This window comes from Myxine glutinosa, chromosome 4 (genome assembly GCF_964187855.1).
Source record: "Myxine glutinosa chromosome 4, kmMyxGlut1.1, whole genome shotgun sequence".
In the NCBI taxonomy this organism is placed as follows: Eukaryota; Metazoa; Chordata; class Myxini; order Myxiniformes; family Myxinidae; genus Myxine; species Myxine glutinosa.
This window is the reverse complement of record NC_136264.1, coordinates 161,633,551-161,652,480: the sequence shown is the minus strand read 5'-3', so window position 1 is coordinate 161,652,480 and position 18,930 is coordinate 161,633,551. Positions and strand designations below refer to the sequence as shown.

The window sequence follows — 18,930 nt, the reverse complement described above, 5'->3', positions numbered from 1 at the left end:
ACACCAATTGTTCCGGATCTCGGACATCGGCTCTCCCCTTATCAAGGGGGTGGGGGGGGGTTAATCCCCCTCTACCCACATTGCTAGTAGAATCTATATTATCGTTTAAATGTATTGGTATGAGTTCCGGGTTTGCCATGAGAAGAAACCCCTCAAATCCCTCCCGACCTCAGTCCTGCAGGCCGACGTACCACCGATAACTACGCGGCCTGTCGGGTTGGAACCAACCACGAATGCCAATGAGGCAGCCAAATCTCCTAGCATCCCCATCTAACACCGTTTACCTGGGTCTGATATGGCCCAACTAACTAGGGGTCATGCCCTCATCGCTGTACTCGGATTACTGCCGAGTGGAAGAGAAGCACAGCGCTGACTGAATTGGAGCAAAACAAGTGGGGCCAAACTTCCCGGCTATTGCTAGTGTGGACTTTGCTGGATCAATAACCAAAATACATCACAGGCAGATCAGAGGAACATGTGTTGGGGGTATATTGTTTGCAAAAGGGGGGCGTGGAAATGTATGTGGCACATTAAGACAAGAGGGTTTTATTGACAAAGTACAGCAGACATGCATTTATACGTGTGAAATGAAATGAATGAATGATCGTTTTAAGGCCATTTTCCCCGCTAGAGCGGGGGTTAGCCTTGCGGGTCCCATGACAATCATGGTTCCCTGTTTGAGGCAATGTTTTTATGGCCGGATGCCCTTCCTGGCACCAACCCTTGGTCGCCTCTTATGATGCGCAGAGATACGGTGTACCTATTCTAAACCGGGGTACACACCGGGAATGAACTGAAACGTGTGGCATGGCAAAATCAACAAAAGGGGATTTGGTGTAGTGTAAGATTGTACAGGAGAGAAGAGACAAAGTGCTGATCTTAACCGTCCAAATGACCCCTTATACACTATACTTACGATGACAAAACATGGCAAGATGGCAACCGAGGAAAGGTTAGACAGGGAGAGAATAAGTGACAGTTCTTGGCTCGCCCGGCATGGACCTGCGAGTCCGCGCTGGTCCCAATTGTGGGAAGGGTAAGAAAAGGGGTATGGGATTTGAGGAGTGTTGCCTAGCAAAATGGGCTATTGTTTGGCAGTGTGGTTAGTTTGATGTTCTCCAAACGCACCACCAGCGTTTGCTCTGTTCTGCTTCTGCCGCTCGTTCTCCGGCGCTCCACCAGCGTTCAGCTTATGAAAACCAGACCGATCTGTGGAACGCACGAGCGCTCCACCCTTTTTGAAGCCCTGGTGTTCTGAGTGGATGTGGTTGCCAGGAGCAAGGTGCATGATCTGCTCCTCTGTGATGAGCATGCGGTGCCCATTGGTCTCAGCCTCAGCCTGACATCACACTTCCATCCGAGACTGCAGTTTGGGAAATGGTCTCAGTTGCCTCTAGGCCAAGCCACTCATATGTGCTCTACATAGCCACACATATGTGGCGCTCCCTATTTGCCACACAACTGAGGTGCTGACGGCATGCTGGACAAGTGGAATGGTTGTTGCAAATGGAGTGGTCGTTGCTGGCAAGAGTACATAACGGGATGGTCAGCGTAGGTTTTAGTTTTGCGTGGTAGAGTGAAACAAGGCTTGGTCGATGGTGGATCTGGGCTTGAGCTGCGGGCATAGCGCTATTAGCATCCTGTGCAGGTGATTTGGTGGCAGGGAAGCATAAGGAGGTTGTTAACGTGATTGTGGTTCCATTTGTCCTCACGGTGATGCGGCGCTACTTGGCAATGGCGGGTTTGAATGGCGAGCGGGTGTTCAAAGGTGAGCTTCAATGGTGTGTTTGTGAAGCAGAACTAAAGTCCAGTTAGTTTTTGATGTAGGAAGGGATGTTATTGCTAGCAGCAACGAAATTGCAGCTAATCCCTGCTGGATGGTGGAGCGTGCCATTTTGAGGCGTAGTGATGGTTTGGTTTTGGTGGGGACCGATTTCAATTGTGGTGAGGTTGACAGTGGTCGAAAGATAAGTGGATGATGTGGGAAAACCTACCTAATCCCACCCACACAACACATATTCCCTTTTTCACCCATTACACAAAAGGAAAGACTTTGTCTGCAACATGTAGTAATGAACTAACTAACTCAAGAACCTATATGTTGTGTGCCATTGGCAGTGGTGACAGTTCTCAGAACCATAACAATACCCCCTTCCCATCGCCAGATTCGACCCAAGTCATCCAGCCATTGTGCGCCGTGCACGTGTATTCCCCTCTAAGACATTTACCTTGGATATACGTGAGTGCGACATTTTAAAATTTCTGTGTGTACTTCCCAAAATAATAAAAAGAGAAGTACAGATACATTTAAAGCACACCATCCCCATGTCAAATAAATAAAATATCCTCCAGCCCGGTGATACCGCCATGCAGCACGTAGAGACAGTATTGGGAGGGAGAGGTGTACAATAATTTATTGTTTAATTGCATAACTAAAATCAATAAATGGTAATTGTAAAATAATTTCTTAATCAATTGGCTAATAGCATACCTCAACAACCAGTGTTTCATCTGAAGCTGTAACTTTTTGAAAATTAATTAAACAGGTCATGAATCGAAAAAAAAGAAAAAAGAATTGATTAATCAATAAATAATACATTGATTAACAGATTAATCAATAAATCAAAAATATTCTTTATAGCCACATCACTTGGTCACTGTTTTGTCCGAATATCAGCTTCCTAGCTCAAAATGTGCCTGAGATATTGCCCAGATGAGAAAGAAAATAAATAAATGATTAATAATGAAAATAAATAAATAATAATCATAGAAATTTTTAATAGTTAATCAATTGGCTAATAGAACACATAGACCATCACCATTTCATCCGAATCTGTAACTTTAAATAAATTAATGAAGGAAGTGATTAATCGAATAATTAAATAATTAATCGATTAATTGATGAATCGATAAATCAAAAATAGCCTTTACAGCCAAATCACTTGGTCATTGTCGTGTCCAAATATCAGCTTCCTAGCTAAAAAGGTGCTTGAGATATTGCCCAGATGAGAAAGAAAATAAATAAATGATTAGTAATGAAAATAAAAAAATAAAAATAAAAATTAAATAATTAATCAATTGGCTAATATAACACATAAACCACCACTATTTCATCCGAATCGAACTTTCAAAATAATAATTAATTTAGTCATTAATGATTAATTGAATAATTAAATAATTAATCGATTAATTGATTAATCAATAAATCAAAAATAGCCTTTGCAGCCAAATCACTTGGTCATTGTCATGTCCAAATATCCGCTTCCTAGCTAAAAAGGTGCTTGAGATATTGCCCAGATGAGAAAGGAAATAAATAAGTACTTAATTGAATGAAAAATGAATGATCGTTTTTTAAGGCCATTTTCCCCGCTAGAGCGGGGGTTAGCCTTGCGGGCCCCATGACAATCATGGTTCCCTGTTTGAGGCAATGTTTTTATGGCCGGATGCCCTTCCTGACGCCAACCCTTAGTCGCCTCTTACGATGCGCAGGGATACGGTGTACCTATTCTAAACCGGGGTACACACCAGGAAAATAAGTACTTAATTAATCGATAATAATTAAATAATAATCATTAAAATAATCAAATAATTAATCAATTGGCTAATAGAATACATAAACCACCACTATTTCATCCGAATCTGTAACTTTAAAAAAAAAAAAATTTATTCAGTCATTAATCGAATAATTTAATAATTAATTGATTAATAAATCAAAAATAGCCTTTACAGCCAAATCACTTGGTCATTGGCATGTCCAAATATCAGCTTCCTAAATCAAAAGGTGCCTGAGATAATGCCCAGAAGAGAGAGGAAATAAATAAGTACTTAATTAATCGATAATAATGAAGTAACTCATCCATTGATTAATCAAAAAACAAAAAATACCGTTTTTGACAAAGTACTTACTCACTATTGTGCCCAAATTTCAGCTTCCTCGCTCAAATGATGGCTGAGATATCGCCCGGACAAACAATTAAACAAGAAAATGAAAAATCGGTCGGAGACCGAGGACTTGCCGGAATTAAAAATATGGCGGCCGAACCACGTGACTGTGGTGTTGTGCATCGAAGGTACGCTAGAGGGGGCGTGGCCAATAGCCTGGAAATGGCTCATTGCCACCAGCATAGCCAATAGTTCCTTGCAAGTGACGCAATAATTTCGTTTGGGCCTACGCATGGCTCGACTATAATACACAATCACTCTTTCCATGCCCCCCTTGTGTCTGAGACAAAACTGCTCCCAAACCCTCCTGGCTTGCATTCATGTCCAGGGTAAACGTCCCATCATCGGTGGGGTAAGTTAAAATGGATGCAGATGTCAAACACCTCTTTCGTTTGAGTAAGGCATCATTACGCTCCCATGTCCAATTCAACATTGTCCCCTTCTCCCTAAGTCAGTGAAGGGGCCTGGCTATCTCTGCTAATTTTGTCACAGGGCACCGATAGTAGGTGGAGTCACCAGTGCCGGATTAAGCCTCGGCTGGCCCTAAGGCACATTTTGAAATTTTAGAGAATGGCCTGAACAATTTAAATTAGATCTCGGGCTCATGGAAATGGACCCCAGACAAAAGATGAACTGATTCATGAACAAAATATTTAATACAAAAAAAGACAAATATTTAATGTGAAAAGAAACTACTTTCAAACTAGTTTAGTCTATACAATTTGCAGTGTATGAATATATGCATGACAAAACACGCACAGATTTGGCACTTTGCTTTACAGTTTACTAGACCTTAGATTGTGACCTTGCGCGCGTTTACAACTGCAAACTCTTCAATTACGGAACTGAAGTCCAGTTCTCGGAGCAAATCACTTTCAATGCACAAAAGAGCCAACGCACCAAGACGCTGTTGATGCATGGTAGAACGCTCCACATCTTTGATTCTCTTTAGCTGCGAAAATGAGCGTTCTCCTGAGCAATTGGTGGCAGGGACAGAAATTAGAAAGAATTTGTTTAAAATAATAAAAATTGACGAAAACTGCTTGTCCATTTTTGTGGCCCGAATTTTTGGCTGGCCCTAAGGCACATGCCTTGTCTGCCTAATGGTTAATCCGGCAATGGGAGTCACAAAATCTCCCGCACATCTGATGTTATGAGGTAAGGGGCTACTCCTCTACTGCTGTGATCTTACCTGGGTCAGTATTCACCACCTCGTGACCTATCATGTGACTGAGATAGGCCACCTCTTTCGCAAACAATGTGCATTTACTTGGACTTTGGTCCAAAACATCTGGTCCAAATTGGTTATGGCTTGGTCAAATGTTTTAGTGTGCACCAGGATGTGATTCAGGTACACCAGGCATGATTGCCATGGTATGCCACCTAGTGCACGCTCCATCAATATCTCAAAGGTGGTGAGTGTGTTACTCGAACCAAGCGGCATCACAGTGAACTGATATAATCCATTACCTGTGGAAAATGCCGCTTTCTCCTTCCCTGTCTTGTCCATCTTCATCCGCCAATACCCACTCTCAAGGTCCCAGTTGAGAACCATTTGGAGCCTGCAACAGCATCAAGGATATCTTCAATTCTAGGCAGGGGATAGGAGTCTTTGAGTGTCACGTTGTTAGGTTGATGATAGTCAACACAAAAATGTGTGGTACTATCCTTCTTTTTGACCAACACAACCAGTGACTTCCAAGGACTATCAAAGGACTCAATGACACTGCCTCAAGTATATCTTATACCTGTTTGTCAGCTTCTTCCCTCTTGCTTCAAGTGAGCCACCAGGCAGGCTGACAAATAGGCAGAGCCTCACCAGTGTGGATCTGATGCTTCACCAGGCCCATATGTCCAATGTCCTCAGGACACAAGGAGAAGATATCCAAATGGTGGTTAATTAGTTTATGTACGGCCTCCTGTTGGCCTCCTCCAAATCTACACTACTTCATTTTACCATCTCACAAATGGGATCGGGCCAATTCCTACTATTAGTCCGTCAGGTGGAGGGGTCCATCAGTACCAACTGGGTGGCCGAGGCTCATTGGTATAATTTGATAGCTCTGTGTGTCAGGATACCATTTATGCCTGGTAGCCGTTTTAAATGAGTAGCTTTCATTTCAAGATTAGTTGTTCAAAGGAACCTCTATCAGTTCGATGTGTAGTACAAATGTCCTTGTAAGTCATTTTAACCCCAAAGATTCTGGTCATATATGTGATGACTGAATATAATATACATATAAATAAGGTACCAAATGAAAGCTTCCACCCTGCTGGTACCTCCAAATGCTATTTTTGTATTTGTAAAATATAGAAAATAAATATACATTTCTCGCCAGTATATATTTTCCTTGCAGGATTCCCGATTTCTTTAATGTTTTTTGACAATTCAGAAATTGCTGTGATTATTTCTAACTAGGGCATGCCCGTACTATATATATATCTAAAATTATATCCCCCCCCTCTATTTACATGGAATGGTTTGGTCCATTCGCAAAGCCAAAGGCAAAGCGAACGGCTTGCGAGTACGGTGACAATCCCCCCCCCCCTCTATTTACATCAAATGGTTTTGTCCATTCGCAACGACCACAGAACCCCCCCCCCCCCCTCTATTTACATGAAATGGTTTGGTCCATTCGCAACGCCAAAGCGAACGGCGAACGGCTAAATCGCCATAGCTCGGTAAGTGCTTGTCCGATTAATTTCAAACCTTGAAAAGGCACATCCTCGGGTCCCCAGCAATATACCTGGCAAGTTTAAAGTATATCGGACCCGTGGTTGTCGAGAAACAGCGGTCACAGACAAACATACAAACAAACATACACACAGAGATTAGTGGAATTATAGATAGATGCCATTTTATTTCTTTTAGGTCAATTCAAAAATGGACAGCACGGAAACGATTTGCATTATTCATCTGACTGGTGAGGATCCACATACTGTTCTCACTTCACAGAGGGATCTGGAATCTTGGAATTCCCTCCTAAGAGCTGCTAGGTTACGACAGCATCGTCCTTTGCTGGAGATTGCAGAAAATGCGCAAGAAGGGCAGGTACCACAAGTACATTATCTATCTATAATTCCAGTAATCTCTGTACGTCTGTACGTTTGTTTGTTTGTCTGTGACCGCTGTTTCTCGACAACTACCGGTCCGATATACTTTTAACTTGCCAGGTATATTGCTGGGGACCCGAGGATGTGCCTTTTCAAGGTTTCATATTAATCGGACAATTACTTACCGAGCTATGTCCAAAAAACGATTCAACCAATCAGAGAGCAGCGAACGATCGCGTGTGCCGAACGTGGAGGACACACTCTGCCTCGGATGGCACATTTGAGAGCGTATTCATTTATTTCACGTTTGCAAACTATGTTGGCGTTAAACTATGTTTTAAAACTAATAAAACCGAATTTGCGATTCATTCGCTTTCCTGCGCGTTTGTGCACGCGATGGCGATTTCTTTACCAAACTCCGGAAGCCGTTCGCTTTGGACCAAACCATTGCATGTAAATAGAGGGGGGGGATTGTCACCGTACTCGCAAGCCGTTCGCTTTGGACCAAACCATTTCATGTAAATAGAGGGGGGGGATATAATTTTAGATATAGATATAGTACGGGCAATGCCCTAGTCATCTGAAATGTCGGAAGCTCTTCATTATGAAACGGGACTTAGATAAACTTGAAGCAACAAAAAAAAGATGACGTTGAGAAAAAGCGAATACGTTTGCGTCAGTCAACATCACCTTCAAGCTCAACTGTGATGGATAAAATTTGCATATTCAGTCCACCTGGGAAAACTTCAAAGTACATTACAGGAACACGAACAAGAGAACCACTGACAAAGGGTGTAGAGCTTCAAGCTGATGCTACGATTCGCAACGTCGCTATGCAGAGACAGGACACACGTATTCTTGCTGTGGCAACAAGAGAACTTGTTGCTGCTGAGGCTTGGTACCAGAAATCGTGCTACAGGCTCTACACCAATACCAAAGACCTTCAGAACCCAGCTCATAAAGAAGACATAGCGGAAAGTGATACTGATGCTCGATACAAGAGAGCTGAAGCTGCATCATATGACCAAATCTTCAACACATAAGACGAGACTTGTTTCAGTCTCCACGGATTGTCCCACTAACTGAGCTGACTCGTCTTCCAGTAACATATGTGCATGCTCATGAGGTGTCTGTAATTAGACTCTACCAAAAAGCACATACGTTTAAAACTAAAGGCTGAATTTGGCAATACTCTTCGCATATTTCCTGACAGCAAAGAAAAATTGCTCGTCTTTCCTGAGAACCTCAGCAAGTATGACCTTGCAGAAGAGGATGTGAGGCTGAAAACAGAACTTGAAAGCTTACATAGTATGTCTACAGAAGTCAGCCAAACACTGCAAAAAGCAGCCTTGCATCTCAGATCAGTGATAAAATCTCTAGGCAAGACCAGGCAGTGGCCATTCCTCCCCTCTGCCATGGATGAATCTGCCTCCAAAGTGCCAAAATAAGTGCAGGGGTTCCTGTTTGCTTTATTGAGTGGAGAAATTAATCCAACGAATCAATCTGAACGGATAAAAATGCTGGTGGATTCTTATTCACAAGTTCTGGTGTACGCTGTCAGTTGTGGGTCTCATGTTCCACCCAAGCATATTTTACTTCCATGTGCAGTGAAGGCCTTGACAGGAAATACAGAAGTTATACAGATGTTAAATCGACTGGGACATGGTGTGTCATTCACAGTCATTGAAGAAAATGAGACTGCTATTTGCCTCAGGAAGATTCCTGACACTAATGAAACTGTTTGTCTGCCTGAAAACATTCAGCCTGGTGTTTTTACCACTTTGGCATGGGACAACATTGACAGACTAGAAGAGACTTTCACTGGGGAAGGGACATCACATCGGGTCAATGGCATAGCAGTTCAGCCCAAGTTTTTGGACCCTTTCCACTGAAAAAACCTTTGCCTGAGATTGAGAAGTCAAAGAAGCGGAGCCTCAGTGTCGAAGATGTTTCTTTACCCATCTATATTTCTGGTGAAAGAATTGGACCTCGCAGCTTGAAAACGATTGATGCTGATTATACAGAAGTCACATAAACATCTTTGAATAGGAATCTTATTTGGTTTCTTGCAAAACAGCTCAACAGTGACGATCAAACAGTCATGGGTTGGACTGGATTCAACATTTCAACCAAGGGGAACATACAGGTCTCACAGGACAACATAGGATATCTTCCAACAATCAATGCACCAGCCACAAACATGTCTACTGTGTATGAAATACTCAACCAGTCAGTCAGTATGACTAACCAGCTCAGCCTTGATGAGATTGTTCTTGTATTTGATCAAGCACTGTATGCAAAGGCTGCTGAGATCACTTGGAAACATTATGAGCAATACGAGAATGTGATATTGAGAATGGGCACGTTCCACACCATTCTAAATTTCCTATCAGTCATTGGAAAAGATTCCAAGACAGTGGTGTTAAAAACATTGTTGTAGATATAGAAGCAGGCGTTGTTGCTGATGGCTCGGTTTCCAGTGTGATGGAAGGTCGTCATTATAACAGGGCAGTAAGAACCCACAAGGACATTTATGAAGCACTGCTTCGCCTGGCTTGAAAACCGTTAATTTTGTAGATGCAGGATAATTGCCCCAATCTCATGGCATCCTTGGAAGCAGGACTAGAAGTGGTACGTGATCTGCATGATGATATCACACAGAAAACTTTTGAAGAAACCTGGAAAATGAGCAGGTAAAGGCACTGCTGCATCACTTCTTGAGCTATCTTGATGAATTGAGACACAACAATGGCCCATTGTCTGAATACTGGATGAGCTGTCGACATGGTGAGTGTTTTACTTGGCTTGATCCGTGCATCGAAGGAAGGAAACTGGCAGTTGCACATGGCATGCATTCGTGAATGGTATTTGCCTATGATGAAACCAGCTACGCTTATTACCTGACAGCTTACTATGCAGAAATGTCTCTGTTGCCAAAGAGGCATCCAGCTGTGTATGAGCGGTTTACAGAAGGAATGTTTTCTGTACAGATTGGACCCAAAAACACCTTTGGTGGGATACCTGTTGACCAAACAATTGAGGAGACCGTCAACAAATACACCAAGACCCCTGGAGGAACTTGTAGATTCAGCCTGAATACGAGTGCAGTCTCTCGTTACTATCTCACTGCAGAGTATAAAAGAAGCTATGTCAGGCTTTTAAGAGACATTTAGACCGGGAGCCCAGGGGGGTCAGCCTAGCTGGAAAGTTAACCAATTTTCATGTATATAGCAATGGTCCATGTGCATGTCCATGTAAGGAAATGGACGTCTGCCGGGCACATTCTGGTGGGTGTGGTCAGAAGGTCCATTAGAAAGGGACCTCAAAATTGAGCTGGATCAGCGCTGTGAGTTAACCTGATGAAACCTACTGGAAAATGTTCGGTGTACTCCCGGGTATCATGAATGGCCACTGCCAGACATTTTCAGTGGTGGGTTGTGCCTGCCAGATGCCCCCGAATGCCCCCATCCCCAAAATTGTGCTAGATCAGCTCTGTGAGTTAACCTGATGAAACCTACTGAAAAATGTCCGGCGTAGTCCCGGGTATCATCAATGTCCACTGCCAGACATTTTCAGTGGTGGGTTGTGCCTGCCAGATGCCCCCCGAATTCCCCCATCCCCAAAATTGAGCTAGATGAGCTCGTAAGTTAACCCGGTGAAACCTACAGGAAATAGTTTGGCATCATCCAAGGTATCATGATTGACCACTGCCAGACATTTTCAGTGTTGGGGTGTGCCCGCCAGACACCCCCGAATGCCCCCCCCCCTCCTCCATTGAGCTAGACGGAATTCTGAGAAAAAGCCCAATTTATCTGTTGATTCTGTGGCTTTGTAACTTACTCACAATTATCAATATAGTGTAGCGGTTACCGCTGGATGCACACAATCGCCTTGCACCGGCCAGAACACGGCCAGACGCGCCTCTCCCGGGCATGCCCGGACTCACTGTTCCCGGGCACGCCCGAACCTCCCGGGCACGCCCGGTCTCGTCTTTCCCGGGCATGCCCGCTCTCGCCTTTCCAGGGCTCGCCCAGAGCGTCCGGGCATGCCCGCTCTCGCCTTTCCAGGGCTCGCCCAGAGCGTCCGGGCATGCCCGCTATCACCTTTTCAGGGCTCGCCCAGAGCGTCCGGGCATGCCCGCTATCGCCTTTCCAGGGCTCGCCCAGAGCGCCCGGGCACGCCCAGCCTCGACTTGCCAGGCCGCAGCCAAACACGCCCGGGCAGGTCCAGACTCGCCTTTCCAAGGCTCGCCCTTGACACCCGGGCATGCCCGGTATAGCTTTTGCCAGGCAAACTTCCCGACATAAATGTGTATATATATTGCTGCCCGATAAACGGGCTTGTCAGAATACCTGAGCTGTTTTGTTTCAATAAAGCAACTCGGACGAATTCCGTCTTTGGTCGCGTCAATTCTTTCGACTCGCGTTGGAGCGCAGTTCCTTCATTGGTGACCTACCGACATGGATACGGCAGTGACGTTTAACTGCCTACCTTCTGGGAGGCTCACGCGGCTGTTTGGTTCGCTCAGGCGGACTCTCAGTTCGCCCTGCGAGGCATCACCGCGGACGACACCCGCTTCCACCATGTTGTGGCGGCGCTCGGTTCCACCACCGCGGCCCTCGCCTTGAGCCTCCTCGAGCACCCGCCGGCTGCTGACAAATACGACGCGCTGAAGACACTCCTCCTCGACGCTTTCGCCCTCTCACCGGCAGCACGCGCACTGCGCCTGCTCGCTCTGCCCGAGCTCGGCGACACGCGCCCGTCCGAGCGCATGGACTATATGCTCTCGTTGCTCGGTGAGCACTCTCCGGATTTTCTGTTCCGCGAGCTGTTCCTTCGCCAGCTGCCTCACCCGGTACGCCTCGCCCTGGCTGGCACGTTGATCACGGATTCCCGCGCCCTCGCCAGGGAAGCCGATAAGATCTCCTCAGCGGGCCAGCACATCGGCGCGGTTACCTGGAGCCCGCCGCCGTCCGAGGCGACGCCCACGACGCCCGAGCGCCCTGCGCGGTTGGAGGCCGAACTGCCGGTGCAACTGGCGGCCGCCACGCCGCACCGCCCGCTTCCGACACGACGGCCGGGGCCTCCACCTGACTGGGCGCGGTGTTATTACCACGCCAGGTTCGGACACAAGGCTCGGACGTGCCGGCCCCCGTGCACTTTCGGCAGGTCGGGAAACGGCCGGGCCGGCGTTCATTCCCAGCCATGAGCGCCGGCCACTCGGGCAACTTGCTGTTTATTCGGGACAAAGTGTCTGGGCGGCGTTTCCTGTGTGACACCAGCGCCCAACTGAGCGTCATACCCGCCTCCGAGCAGGACAGGCGGGACGCCGTTTGCGGCCCCTCTTTGGTCGCTGCTAATGGCTCGGCCATACGCACTTTCGGCCCACGCGTCGTCACCCTCTGCTTCGGCAGCCAGCGTTTTCAATGGACTTTTTTGACCGCCTGCGTCCCCATGGCTTTGCTGGGCGCCGACTTCCTCTGCGCGCACGGGCTGCTGGTCAACGTCAAACGTCGTCGCCTTGTCAACGCCGAGACCTTCAGCTCCCTGGCGTGCACGATGAGCAGCTCCGCGCCGACCGAACTGGCATGCGCCCTCCCGGCAGCGAACGAGTTCGCTCGCCTGCTCGCGGAATTCCCGGCCCTCACGCGGCCGACGTTTTCGGCCGTCGCGGTGCGGCACGGGATCGAGCACCACATACCCACTACGGGCCCGCCGGTCTATGCCAGGGCGCGCCGCCTCGACCCGGCCAAGCTCGCCGTGGCGAAGGCCGAGTTCGACGAGTTGGAGCACCTCGGCATCGTGCGGCGCTCCGATAGCGCGTGGGCCTCGCCACTGCACATCGTGCCAAAGCCGGGGGGTGGATGGCGCCCGTGTGGCGACTACCGCCGTCTCAACGACGCTACCACCCCCGACAGGTACCCGATCCCGCATATTCAGGACTTTTCCGCCCGTTTGGCGGGACGGGTCATCTTTTCGAAAATTGACCTGATACGGGGCTACCACCAGGTACCTGTCCGGGCGGCCGACGTCCCGAAGACGGCCGTCATCACGCCGTTCGGCCTGTTCGAATTTTTGCGGATGCCGTTTGGCCTCAAGAACGCGGCCCAGGCATTCCAGCGCTTGATGGACGGCGTGCTGCGCGACCTGCCGTTTCTTTTCGTCTATCTGGACGATATCCTCGTCGCCAGCACGTCCCGCGCCGAGCACCTCCTCCACCTCCGAACACTGTTCGGTCGCCTCAGCGAGCACGGCTTAATTGTCAACCCGGTCAAATGCCACTTCGGCGCGACGACCGTTGACTTTTTGGGCCACCGCATCACCAAGACCGGGGCCGTGCCGCTGCCGACCAAGGTCGAGGCCATCACCACGTTCCCGCGTCCCCGTTCCATCAAGGCCCTCCAAGAGTTCCTCGGCACGGTGAATTTTTATCACCGATTCGTGCCCCGCGCTGCTCAGCTCATGCGGCCCCTTTACGAGGCCCTCCGGGGCAAGCCGGCCAAGCATGACATTGTTTGGTCCGCGGCCATGGATGCGGCCTTCGCCAGCGCCAAACGGGCCCTCGCCGATGCAACGCTTCTGGCTCACCCGGTGCTCAACGCGCCCATCGCCCTCACTACGGACGCCTCCAACTACGCGGTGGGCGCCGTCCATGAGCAATGGGTGGACGGGGTTTGGCAGCCACTCGCTTTTTTCAGCCGGCAACTCCGGCCGAACGAGTTAAACTACAGCACGTTCGACCGCGAGCTGCTCGGGCTATTCCTGGCCGTTCGCCATTTCCGACACCTCCTGGAGGGCCGCCCGTTCACGGCTTTCGTCGACCACAAGCCGTTGGTCTATGCAATGGCTAAGGTCACGGAGCCGTGGTCGGCCCGCCAGCAGCGCCACCTCTCCGCCGTGTCGGAGTTCACCACGGACATCCGGCACGTCGCCGGCAAAGACAACGCCGTGGCCGACTGTCTTTCTCGGGCCAGCGCGAATGTGGTGCACCTCGGCGTGGACTTCGCGCTCATGGCGGCCGACCAGGCCACCGACGCCTCGGTGCAGGCACTCCGTGCGGCGGACACGGGCCTCCGCCTGGCCGACATTCCCTTCACGGGCACCGTCCTGCTCTGCGACGTCTCCCAGGGCCAGCCTCGCCCCATCGTGCCCGTTTCCTGGCAGCGCCGCATCTTTGCCTCCATCCACGGCCTTTCTCACCCGGGCCGGAAAGCTTCTCAGAAGCTGGTGTCGGCGCGTTTCGTCTGGCACGGCCTTCGACGAAACATCCGCGACTGGGCCAATGCCTACACGGCCTGCCAGCGGGTCAAGGTCCACCGCCACACCCAGGCCCCTCTGGCACCTTTCGCCGTGCCTGAACGGCGTTTCGACCACGTCCACGTGGACCTGGTGGGTCCCCTGCCCCCCTCGCGGGGGTTCACCCACCTGCTCACCATGGTGGACAGGACCACCAGGTGGCCGGAGGCCGTGCCCCTCGCCTCCACCACCACCGCCGACGTGGCGCAGGCGTTCATCGCCACCTGGGTCGCGCGCTTTGGCACACCAGCAGACATCTCGTCCGACCGCGGCCCACAGTTCACGTCTGAGCTTTGGGGTGCGGTCGCCCGTTCGTTGGGGGTCACGCTGCACCGCACCACGGCCTACCACCCCCAAGCCAACGGGTTGTGCGAGCGGTTTCACCGCTCCATGAAGGCCGCACTCATGGCCGGCCTTCAGGACGACGGTTGGGCCGACCGGCTGCCGTGGGTCCTTTTGGCCCTTCGCACGGCCCCCAAGGAAGACCTCCAGGTGTCCGCCGCCGAGCTCGTCTACGGCCAGCCGCTCCGCGTCCCGGGCGAATTCGTGCCCGACGCTACCAGTCCCTGGTCCGCCGCTCGCCAGCGCTCGGACCTCCAGGAGGCCGCCCGACGATTTGCCCCCGTGCCGACGTCCCGCCACGGTGGCCCCCAGTCCTACGTCCCCCCGGCGCTTCGCACAGCGGAGTACGTCTTTGTGCGTCATGACGCGCACCGGGGGCCACTCCGGCCGCCGTACGACGGGCCCTTCCGTGTCCTGCGACGGGGTGACAAGTCTTTCATCGTCGACTTCGGCGGCCGGCCGGATCGGATTTCTGTGGACCGCCTCAAACCGGCGCACATGGACGTCGACCGACCACCACGGTTGGCCCTTCCTCCGCGGCGAGGCCACCCCCCGTCCACAGTTCCCCCCGCTCGACCACCCACCACCACGTCGGACCCCTCCCCATGACCCTCCAGGGGTCGCTTTGGCCGGGTCATCCGGACCCCCCTTAAATTGACCCTGCCGGTGCAGGTCGATTCTGGAGGGGCGTGTGTAGCGGTTACCGCTGGATGCACACAATCGCCTTGCACCGGCCAGAACACGGCCAGACGCGCCTCTCCCGGGCATGCCCGGACTCACTGTTCCCGGCACGCCCGAACCTCCCGGGCACGCCCGGTCTCGTCTTTCCCGGGCATGCCCGCTCTCGCCTTTCCAGGGCTTGCCCAGAGCGTCCGGGCATGCCCGCTATCACCTTTCCAGGGCTCGCCCAGAGCGCCCGGGCACGCCCAGCCTCGACTTGCCAGGCCGCAGCCAAACACGCCCGGGCAGGTCCAGACTCGCCTTTCCAAGGCTCGCCCTTGACACCCGGGCATGCCCGGTATAGCTTTTGCCGGGCAAACTTCCCGACATAAATGTGTATATATATTGCTGCCCGATAAACGGGCTTGTCAGAATACCTGAGCTGTTTTGTTTCAATAAAGCAACTCGGACGAATTCCGTCTTTGGTCGCGTCAATTCTTTCGACTCGCGTTGGAGCGCAGTTCCTTCAATAGTATGTATTTGACCAAGCCTGAACCTAGACAACAAGGTGCCAGGCGTGTTACTTTAGATGTATTACTTTTTGTGACACTTTTACCGGTATACATGTGGGAAATAGTCAGTTTAAAATTGGAATCAAGTAGTTAAGTTCTCTTTTCACTGCAACCCAACTTATTTTATGAATGATCAGTCATCAACACATCCAAGAAGATATTAGAAGCAGTACGAGAGGTAAGTTTTGTTACTTAAATTGCTCCCCATAGATATCATGCTGCCACCTATTATCTCATTAATCAAGCCTTAAAACTTTAAAGATTTAAGAGAAGTCTCTCCTTTGTAACTATACTCAAAATCAGTGTGTTTATGATGATGCAAAGCGGTACATGTACATCTACATCCCTTTGAATCCATCAGGTACGTGTATGTTACCAGAATAGCGCTGAGGCCTAATCACAAAATCCAGAGAATTCACCTAACCCTCACCCTCCTGCTGATGCTGTCCATCCATCATATGGAGGGCCACTTGTCCATTAATTAGGCCTACCTTATCCACTGATATAGACATGTCAATGAACCTTATGCAGCCAAGGTTACTCACACTATATACTGCAAGTGGAGCCTATATGCTTCGCTGTACGGTCATTAATTTTAAAGCTAAACGATGTGAATTTATACTCTTTTCTTGATTGAGGGAAATGAAGGCATATATTTTTCGTGTCTGACTGGACCATTATGTTCATTCTTGTACATGTGACTGAACCATTTCTCTCAAGGTAAGCTAATGCCCATACTAAGACAAATGTCAATTTTGATTCCTCTCAATTAATATTTAATATTACTGTAGTCATTTCTTTTTATAATGCGTGTTAGCAAAAGTGTGGCTGGGGTTTTTTTATACAATGCATTATTCTATTCTTCCAGCTTTGGATTATCGATTATCAGCCAGGAAGATGACTTCAGAAGTGCAAGGTTCGGAAGAATCATCACCCAGGAGGATGGATTCAGAAGAACCATGTGTGACTTCAGAAGAGCAATGTTTGGGAGAGTCAGCCCAAGGATCAAATCGTTCATCCACTATTGTCAATCAAGAGGTAAGTGTAATGAAACTTAATTTGCACATTCTAAAGCACTGAGAAGATATCGCTTCGATATCTTCACCAATCACCAATCCACCAGAGAAATCTCCTCTCAAAATGTCTACTGAGTTAGCATAATTTTCTAACTTCAAGGACAGAGGTGAAATTCGGAATTCCCATAACCAAAGGTCAAACGTCATTATGCCTCCACCACAAAGTTATGTTTTTGGGTTGTCCATCCGTCCGAGTCTCGTTATCGCGATGTCTTAAGAACCGTTGGACGGATTTTCGTCAAACCTTTTACATGTATGCACTTGGAAGAAGAGGCAAAATGATTATATTTGGGGTTATTAGATCAAAGGTTACAGGTCAATGTATTTGCACAGAATATCCATTCAAACATATGCGGTTGCCTTGCAGGCGGAGGCATATTTCTCGACTGCGCGTAGTTGAATTTCTCTAGCTGACAGTTAAATCCACATGTGATCATATGGTCCCTGGACCATTTGATTTTTACTCCACATTAACTGACCCTATTTTCATTCCAGAACAATGACGCTGAGGGTGTTTCAAGCTGCTATATCCGTCACAATTGCACAGAAGAGGACGGCAAGCTGAGAAAGTTGAGTGACAGGACATGACAACATTAAAGAATGTTGCTGCCTTGCGTAAAAAATTGAAATCTGACAAATACTTTGAGGTCAATTTTGATTAACATGAACATTTTGATGAACATGATGGCAACAGATTTTGGTAAGCAGTGATCACGAATCTACTGTCAGCTATCACCCTTCTTGTCATAAGCATTACACAGCAGTGAAGCATCTGAAAGAACCCCTGCCACCTGATGATGAACCCACCGCCAAAAAGGCTTCTATCCAAACAAGACGCTGCAGTGTCCTTCCCAAGTCAGATCAGCAGGGCCTGTTGAAAGGGACTTGTATTTTCTGTGGCAAAAGCCGTAAGAAGAAAAATGGAAAAGAGGAGCCCAGACTGAAGATAGCGACAGTTGCCGGTTGTGAGTCACTTTGCCATAGGGGTAAAGTCTTCTAAAAACGAACGTATCAAGAGTCTCATTCGGAGTGGCGTGGACCTGATCGCAAAGGAAGCAGAATACCACAAATCATGCTGTGTCCATTTCCTGAGGGAGACTGATGATCAAGATAGGCCCAATGAAGGGATCTCGTCTCAGTCCTACCACAAGAGAGCATTTGCATCTCTGCTTTCATATATCCAGAATGAGGTGCTAGGAAAGCAACGATCTGTGTTAGTTAGTGATTTACTTGCATGTACAAAGAGGAGTACACCAATGTCGGAGGAAATGGGGCAGACGTCCAGACCTACACAGCTAAAAATCTTACCAGGAAGGTAAAAGACCATTTCAAAGAAAAAATCGAAACAAAACTGGCGGACCCTCGGAAAGGCAACTTCATCTATAGTTCTGCTCTTCCAGAAGAGAATGCCAAGGCTCGCCTTTATGAGGATTCTAAACGGTATGAACAGGATAACAAGTTAAGATGGGCCGCTCTCAATCTTAGATCTCTGATTATGCAGCTCCCGAAGACCAAGACCCTAAATCCTGCAACAGTCCAAAATTTGAAGAAATGCACCGCAGAGAAACCATCACAGCTGGACCTGTTCTTCAGATGTTTCCTTGGTGGCATGACACCAACTTTCAGTGGTGCACACAGGGTTACAGTCGACCAAAAGGTAACTGCAATGGCATCAGATGGTATTTACAACGTCACTCATGGTACCGTAAAACCTCCAGTTGACATTTCTATAAATTGTTCCCCTGATTAATCCATACCTGTTTCAGCAGTACACAATTTATCCAACCGCTTTCTTTAATTTTACGAACTTAAAGGGAAATAATAGTGTTACGGATCTCGAAGTACGGCACTCCCGTTAGCAAGGGGGGGTTAATCCCCTTGTCTTGTTAAGCTGGCCGTCTCCGGTCCTGGAACTATCCCGCTCATTTGCGGGATGAGATTGGCCAGGGTGATTGGTCAAGGGTTTCCCAAATACCTTCACCAATCTC

At 48.8% G+C, this 18,930-nt stretch overlaps 1 long non-coding RNA gene across 1 annotated transcript in view; it reads left to right on the top strand.

Annotated features, from left to right (window-relative positions):
• LOC144891847 (uncharacterized) overlaps positions 1–17,512 on the top strand; it is a 30,739-nt gene extending 13,227 nt beyond the window's left edge. The window contains exons 2-3 of the long non-coding RNA XR_013623243.1: positions 16,735–16,904; positions 17,438–17,512. This is a non-coding gene — a long non-coding RNA (uncharacterized LOC144891847). The remainder of the gene's footprint in view (positions 1–16,734; positions 16,905–17,437) is intronic.
• The last annotated feature ends 1,418 nt before the right edge of the window (positions 17,513–18,930 follow it).